Raw genomic sequence first — 8,788 nt, 5'->3', positions numbered from 1 at the left:
GAATTCCATCTATTGCCCCTGGCTTTTGGCTAATTGTGTATGAGTGATTCTGTATTTTCTGCTCTATGGGTCTGTTCCTGGTCTAGGGGAGGAATCAGTAAATGTGACCCCAAAAGTCTCAGTTTAAAAAGAGAAAGCCTATAAGCAAGCAGTCTGTTGGTTGGTTGGCAGCATTTCCCTTCACGTGTAGTATGTGTTTGTCGACTGTCTCACTTGGTGGCCATTGAACTGGCACAGGTAGTTTCTCGTGCTGCTGGAGACTCTTCCTGCTGGGTTTTCTATTCTTTCTTCCCTCTGGTATCTGTATGCTCCCAGGGAGTGCTACCAAACACACTGAGGATGAGAAGAAAACACAAATGAGCCTCCATGGTTTTACAGTCCATGGTAGTTTGGGAATGCAGGGGACAGACCCACCATCAAACGGCCAGCATCCCGGGGTATGATGGGCTTGTGTGAGACTGATGTGTCAGGGTGGCAGAGGGGGCAGAGAGCAGGGTGGGGGACCATGGATGACGGCAGTTCAGATTACAGACCTGCTCTAAAGAGCTCACACCCAAACCTAGGAATTTGCTCCAAGACAGAACAGGACTTGTCTGTTCTGAACAGCTGACTTGTCACACTCAGCTTAGCGTGTGTGGCTAACTGGCTGGTGGTTCTCTGCAAAGGAGCGTGGGGGGCAGGGGATGAAGAGGAGAGGAGGCAATGTGGTGAAGTCAAGCCAAGCAGAGGACTGATCAGACAGATGAGAGGCTAAATCACAAGTGAAAAGGTGGAATGACGGCTATTGAGGAAGTGAAACAGTGAGTATGGCAAGAAGGCACTGTGGTTTGGGGGCAGAAGACTGGGGTCTCGCCTCTGCCCTTTATGAGCCAGGGAGCTTAGGAAAGGGATTTACTGTCTTTGAGCCTCCATTTTATCATCTTTATAATAATAATAATAAATATTATTATTATTATTTTATTCTTTAAAGATTTATTTTAGAGAAAGAGCATGGTGGGCAGAGGGAGAGAGAGGGAGAGAATCCCAAGTGGACTCCCTGCTGAGCATGGAGCCTGATGTGGGGCTCGATCTTACAACTCTAAGATCATGACCTAGACTGAAACTAAGAGTTGAACCCTTACCCAACTGTGCCACCTAGGTGCCCCCATTTTATCATCTTTAAATTGGCCAAAGATAACCTCTGCCCTTCCTACCTCCCAAGGATATTCTGAGAATTCAATGGAAACATTAAAACCCAAGACTTATGTCAACACATTACGTGGCAACTGTGACTATTAGGCAAATTTGGTTGAAGAAAGAAAGGAGTAGGTGAGCATATAACAGAATATGGAGAAAAGATGATTAATCAAAATAGGCATGAGGGAGCTAGGCAGAGAACCAAGAGAGAACCAAATGGTGATGGTGTTGGGAGAGGCATCAGTCATTCAAAAATGCAAAAAAAGTGACAAGGTCCATTGAATGAGCACAATCTCCATGCTTGAGAATCTACCGTGTCAGCTCCTGTGCTGATGAGGGGGATGCAGAGATTGGGAGAGGGTCAGCAGGGAAGAAACCACAGGTGGGAGAGAGAAAGTCAAATCACAGTTACTTTTAGGGAGACTGAGGCATAGGTAAGAAGTTGCATTCTGATACACGGGGTAAGTTTGCACGGGCCATAGTCAAAAGCAAGGCCGAACGAGATAAGTTACCTTATTTGAAATTTAGGATGGATAAGATCTTGATTCAAAATGGCAATCTATGAAAGGGACTTACAATTTTTTTTTTCTAGAGAGAATACTTTCATTTATTTGCTCTGAATCCAATTATTTGCTTTAAACTGGATGTTTCATCACAGGCAAGGGGGACTGGAGAGAGTCCTGTCTCTAACTGAAGAGAAGGCAGGTCAAGCTTCTGTAATTCAGTGTCATGAGAAGTTAAGGGAAGAGTTTCTGCAAGGAGGTGACAACACTGTTCAGCCTTTCAGGAAGGGAACCAGTGAAAATGGAATGATTGTAGTTGATTTAAGGGGTAAAAGTTGAGAGGCAAAGGACAACTAAGGTTGAAAGGGCTTCTCTGAGTAGTCCTTTTGTTCATGGGTGAGACGTTGTCGCTGATGGGTTCAAGGGGAGTGGGAGGGCACGGGAGAGGTGGGAGAGATGATGGATTGCCAACGAACCTATGAAGAATGAGGCAAAGCAGCATGAAACCATTTGTTTGGGCTTTATAGATTTTCTAATAAAAACGTCAAGGTTTTTTCACACCATTTTGAAAATGTCATCAAATGCAAAACAGTTCTCCCTGTGTCAGTGACAAAGGCTGCATTTCCAATGGTAAATTCCAGCCCAAAATGCAATAACAAACTTTGTCAGGTTTTCCTCCAAATCAAACCAGGGGTCAGGTTTGGTCCAGGACCCTTCAGGGTGACCTTTGATCCTTCACGGGACCTGACCTCTCCCAACAGAATCCATAACTTTCCCCGAGGGTGAAGTATTTGGGGGAGTGAGCAAAGGTTAGCGTTAGCCCAGTGGAAATATCCCTAAAACTAGGGAGTACACTTCTGAGCCACGTCTGGGGACTGAAAAGCATATTTCTGAGTCTCTGACATAGGTTATTACTGAAGCGACTGTTAAAAAAAAATCTTTCAGTGAAATTTTCTTGCCTCTTCTCCCCCTGCCTCATCTCTCCCTTGTAATCTGCCCCACTTCCTCAAAGTTATTATTATTATTTAAATCATGTGACAGCCTGGCTTCAAGACCTTCAATGGCTCCCCCCTTTTTTTTTTTTTGGTTTTCACTTTTATAGCATTTTTATTTAACCTAAGAAATCCAAAATATTATCGCAACATGTAACCCACATCAGAATGATGAATAGGATATCTTATATCCTTTCTTTATACTGAGCTTCAAAATCTAGTGTGTACTTCACAGTTACAGTGCATCTTAATTTAGAAGTTAAATTTAATCAGATATATTTAATTTGTATTTAGCTTTCATAAGATTTACAGTTCTAAGAGAAGATTCACTGAGCGGGTTGTTCAAATATACCTTAAAATTTTCCAATAACTGAATCAAATGTCGGTTTTCAGCACTGAATTTGCACTGGTTAAATTAAATCAAAATTTAAAAATCTCTTTCTTCTTACTGCAGAGTAGTATCCCACTGTAGACATAGATCATTACACCCTTTGCCTTTCAAATTAAGTGCAAATGCCTTTGACTGGCCTACTTCCTTTGCAGCCTTCTCTTCCAGTTTGTGGGCAGGTACCCTGTACTCTAGCCACATTCACACAGTCTTTCCTCATTCTCACTTCTTGTCTCCAATGAGCTGTCATGCCCTCCATCTCGAGCATTTTCCCTTCATGCCACCTTTGCCTATTAAAATTCCGCCGTTCCTTCAAGATTTACCCGAGAAGCCGCTTCTTCCATAAAATCTTTCCTGATTTCCTCAAGAGTGATTTCTCCTGTCTTGAAATCCTTTAAGTCACGTTGGAACCTCCAATCAATCCACTCTAACGGGTATTCTCATCTACTCCCAAAGGTTTGTCCCCTTGAAGTGAAAGCACAAAAATGTGTGAAGCTGTGCCTCACACATTTTATAACCCCCTACGCCGCCACCTGCAATTAAGCTTCGTTGTGTTGCCTCCTGTGGGCCATCACGATTGAGGAAGGATGGAAGCATTCAGTTCAGAGTGAGTTCTTTTTAGGTTCACTTCTACTGAGTGTATATGTTGAAAGGACCATATATGGGGCAGGGGAGGAAAGAAAAGAAAAAAAGAAGAGAGAACAGTTGAGTTCAGTACATTCGTCTAGTCTAGTGCATCAAGGCTGCTGCCTTTGGACTTTTGTGGGTGTCTTGTTTCTAGGCCCAGAAGCAGAGGCCAGGAATGGACTTGCATATATGCTGCTTTCCTTCTCTTGCTGAAGTTCTGATGTAAAATGTTAAAGGACCAAGAAGAAGGAGCAGTTTCTGAAGGGACTCTGTTGCCTTCATGGGGTTTCTTGTTGGGGGCTTGCTCTATAGAGTCTCACAGGGTCTCTACTAGGGTCCTGCTCCAAACAATTCCTCTTGGATCTTCTAAGGATGGGGGTTAGTAAACACTGGAGGGCGTTACTTCTGAGGATCAAGACAAACAGAGGAATTAAATTCTTTGACTTCTACAAAAAATACTCCTGTTCTGTCTGGAAGAGGCAGAGGTCAACTCAACAGGCTTGCTGCCTTCTGCTTCCCGGAGCCCCTGAAGTGTTGGTTTTCCTTTTAGTGATGCTCAGGAGAGAGTTTGCAGGAAGAAAGGAAGGAAGGCGGGAAGAAAACTTTGAGAAGCTTAATAAAGCAGCTCCCAGCTACAGAGCGGAGGAAGGAATTTGCAGGGTATGGGAAGCCACTGTAGGGATAACTGGCATGACTCAGTCTGTTAGATGGTTTAGTCCTAGATCTACCAGTGGCTTACTGTAGAATCTTGAGCAAGGCAACCTTGAGCTTGAGTTTTCCATATATAGATCAGACTGTTGCCTGTCATTTCTGATAACCTGGCCAAACATTATGACTGTTTCAGCTTCAAGCTGGAGAGAAATGCAGTCCCCTTCCTCCCTCCCTCCTTTATCTCCCTCCCTCCCTCCCTCCCTCCTTCCTTCCTTCCTTCCTTCCTTCCTTCCTTCCTTCCTTCCTTCCTTCCTTCCTTCCTTCCTTCCTTCCTTCCCTTTCTTCCTCCCAACAGATATTTATCAGGTACATGCCCTGTGCCAGGAGGATCTAGGCGTGAGCAGAACAGTGGAAGTCCCTCACTTCATACATATGCTAGCAACAGCCAGACAAGGAAATATACATAATATGGGCTAGTGATAAATGCTCCAAAGGGAGATAAAGGTGGGTGAGGGGACAGAGAGCAACAGAGAGCTGTGTGAGGCATAGCAATCTATCTAAGGCAGCTTCCTCTGAGGGGGTGGCACTGGAGTAGAGACACCTGGATGGAAATAAGGGTGTCACCGGGGGAACCTCCGCGGTATCTGCAGAGAGAAGAGTTGAATCAGGCAAATGTGCCAGCTGCATGACCCTGGGCGAGATAATAACTTCTGTGAACCTCCCTTTGCCTGGTTTAAAATAAAACTAACACCTACTTGACAAAGTGCTTGTGTAGATTAAATGCAATAAAGCATGTGGAGGCTTGGCAAGCGGTGGAGGCTGGACGCGGGTGGGTGTTAGCCGTGATCTGGGTGCCCCGGGTGCAGTCTGGGCCAACAGACTGGGTGCTCCTCCTACTTCTCCCCAGGATGCTGCAGCCCCCCAGACTCTCTGGGTGTCTTTCTCATTCAGTGAAAGCGGGCAACAACGCTTGTCCCCTCCTCAAAGGAAGGCCAAAGGGCAGGCAGGGGGGCAAATGGGATCATGCTTCGAGCCAGCTCTTCCAAGGCTCGGAGGTCCAGTGCGAGGCTTGCCCCCCGCAACACCCCCCCCACCGCCCCCAGCCCAGCGGAGGGGGCGCCTGGGGGGCACAGCCTCCTGCACTAGGACGGGTCCTTTAAAAACGTGGGCTTAGCCGGAGCCAGAGACAGATTTGCTCGCGCAAGAGAGGGCTGGGACGAGAGCCAGCCCCAGGGTGGAGGCTCAGCAGAAGGGCGGCTCGGCTGACCACCAGGAAGCAACAAAGCGGCAACACAAACAGGAAGCAGGACCGCTGGTGACAGGATGGGGCCCTGCGAGGGCCGGGAGGAGCCGGTGCGCGGGACTGGGGGGGCACCCTGGGCTGGAGGGTGGCCTGGTGCGGGGCGGGGTGAGACTCACCGGCCGGGCCAATCCCCCTTTCATTCGCTTAAAAAACAAAACAAAACAAAACAGCACAGAAAGAACCTATTTCAGCCTCTTTTGTGCCCCCCCTTCCTTCTTGCCTCCATCCACGGCCACGGCCACCTGGTAATTAGCGAACTAGCACCTCAGCGCGGGGCCTGCTATCACCCTGCGCTGCTTCCAGAGTCCCCGGAAAGCCGGGCCTGCCTTATTGTTTAGGAAACTGCCGGGAAGGGCATCTAACACATGATTGACTCCCAATGAGAACAGGATCTGCATCTAAAATAATATGAGTAAATTGCAGATTGATTCATGGGACAAAGCACCCAGCAGCCCAAACTCCATTCCTCCTTGCGGGTTCCATCTCCTATCTCCTGTCAGTCTCAAAATTGATAGAACAGCCTGGAGCCATTGAACAGAGTTATGTCTGCAATCACCTTTCTAATTCTTGCATATAGGTGCCAATATGTCAAGAGGACCCAGGCAAGGGGACAACAGGGTGGCTTTATTTAGCATTATGACAAGCAAACACTTGAATACCAAGGGGCTCATGAGCCTTCCAGCAGCAGGAGAAGAAAAAAAAAATTAAAAAGCTCCTGCATGGGTTGCGTGCCTCGTGCTCTAGTGGCCCTGTACGGTGCAAAAAAGGAGATTACCAACAAAAGGTTATTCAGCCGTTCCCCGAATAAACCCAAAGGTACCAAGTATGGACAGAGCAGATGTCAGGAGACTGAGCCCTATTTTGGAAAACTGCCGAGATATTTAGAAATCGCGCTTTCTTATTAACCCAAGCATAATGCTGGAAGTCCTTTAAAATAAAACTTCCCAGATGCCACCTGCATCTGACATGGCAGTAGGATGAATGCCAGTGCGTCCACTGATACTGGAAACCCTCTTAAGAAACAGCCTCGAGTGATTGTTCCGGCACAAACAAATCACAAACTAATTTATGTATTCCTGCAGCTGCACCCCAGCCGAGGCAGGAGTCGGACCAATTCACAGTTGACTAGTGCTGTCTCATTCTTTGCAGATTTTGGCATTTAACTGTAATTAAGATTTATTGTTCACTAGCTTGCAGGTCAGGGCAAGCATGACAATATGGGTAACTTTTCTGTTTACTAGTAAAATGTCTGGTAGGAGGAAGCCTCAAACCTTCCAAGCAGAACTTGACAGAAATAAATAGCACCTCTTCACTCCAGGATCAGCGCATTACCGATTTTAATCAGACGCGAGAGTTCTCTTTAAGGGAGGGCAGGGAGGAATCGGAAAGAGCTAGTGAACTGTGCTGTTGCTCTTGCACCAGAAGGGTACGGGCCAGAAGCCAAATCAATTATTGCTGATCTTCTGGATTTGGGGACGGGATTGTCAGCTCGGTGTGGGAGGGACTGAGACCTTGATGCCGACAAAGGTTCTGCAGAGACTGGGACCTGTGGGTCTCCATGGCCCCTCCTTGCAACAGAGAGGAGAATCATCGCTCATCTGTCCCCACTCTCAAGGATGCCCTTGGACCAAATCAGATGGCCGGAGGAGGAGGGAGGCAGGGTTCAGCAGTCAGCGGCCACTCACCTTTTACAGTCTGTCTGCTGAGGTCCTGTGCAGGTGACCCACGACACAGTGGGTGTGAATGAACAAACGCTCTGCAAGCAGACAGATGAAGAAGGGCATCTCATCCCACTGGTTTATTAGAAGGCAGAAATGCTGAAGCATAATGTCCTTCAGTTTTCCAGCATCTATAATTTATTATATATTATTGTTTGTCCTCCTTGGAGTATTTTTGTCAGAGCCTTTATAAAATAAGAAAACATTACTCACATGGCCCAGAGATCTGGACCCTGGGTTTATTCTGTTTCTCTTGTTCCCTTTCAAAGCAGGGGTGGGGGTGGTGGGGAAGGGGGGGTGGTAGGGAAGGAAAAAAAAAAAACCCTTGCTCTTCACTTCATTGTTGACTACAGAATAACATTTATATGATATTGTGAAAATATCTCTGTATCTCACTCTAAACTGCATATCATTCAAAGTGTGGCTTACAAAAATCCATACCACACTTTAGGAAAAAAATTGAAAATAAGTGAGTGAGAAAACTGTGTGATTCCTGGCATTCTCCCATTCATGTTGTCTATTGATGCTGGAGCTACCGGTTCTTAGAAGTTGAAGAGGGTCGGGTTCTGTTTTGAAGTGATCCAGTCCTTCCCCAGTTGCCTTAAATTGAGCACATTTGTTTTCCTCTTTGTTGGAAAAAAGATCTCAAGATTCTAAAAAGTATAAGGGAGCTTTTGTTTTGACATTAAGAGAAAGCTATAAAAGCAAGAGTCTTTCCCAAAGGTACAAGGGGGAAAATGGGTGCGAAATTAATTTTAATGGTGGATAGAGACAAAAAAATCTAAAAAAGGATTTAAAAGAAAACTTCTCACCTATTTTACCAACTGGAGGTGTTTTATAGTCCTAGATACCAGATTTTTAGTCTTGGGGGATCCAGTTCAATTAAAATGATGCTGAATCACAAAAGAGGAAAATATAATTGAGGGAAGAAGGATTCTAATATTTAGATTCAGTTGTTAAGGACATTTTTAACTACTTAAAAAAAAAAAAGCCATTCTTCCGTTCCACTAAACTCACAATCACTCGTTTAATTATCAGAGCTTGCCAGTTTAAGGCAGCATTGCTCTGTCCCAAGGACACTGGAGCCAGGCCCAGAAAGGTCGAAGTAAGTCTCACGGGGAGCACACTTGACCCTAACGTGAGCCCGGTTTACCAAGCCACAGAACTTTGATCCTTGGTGATGCTGTGCAAGGTGATCTCTGGAGAATGTAAACAGCCCCTCGACAGCTTCTCACCTTGCTGATCCAAGCAGAGCACATTTATAAACTCAGCCTCAGCCATTGCGGATGCAGACAGGCATAGGAAAGGAAAACTGCAACCATTTAGTGGCCAGGACATCACCGAGCCCACTGCTGTTCAGTACAGACAATGGGAGGAGGAGAGAGGGAGCGTGCAGTGGCTCAGAACAGGTGGGAAGCTGGAGGAGAATC

Source organism: Canis lupus, chromosome 28 (assembly GCF_048164855.1).
Source record: "Canis lupus baileyi chromosome 28, mCanLup2.hap1, whole genome shotgun sequence".
NCBI classification, from domain to species: Eukaryota; Metazoa; Chordata; class Mammalia; order Carnivora; family Canidae; genus Canis; species Canis lupus.
Note: the sequence above shows the minus strand (reverse complement) of the source record.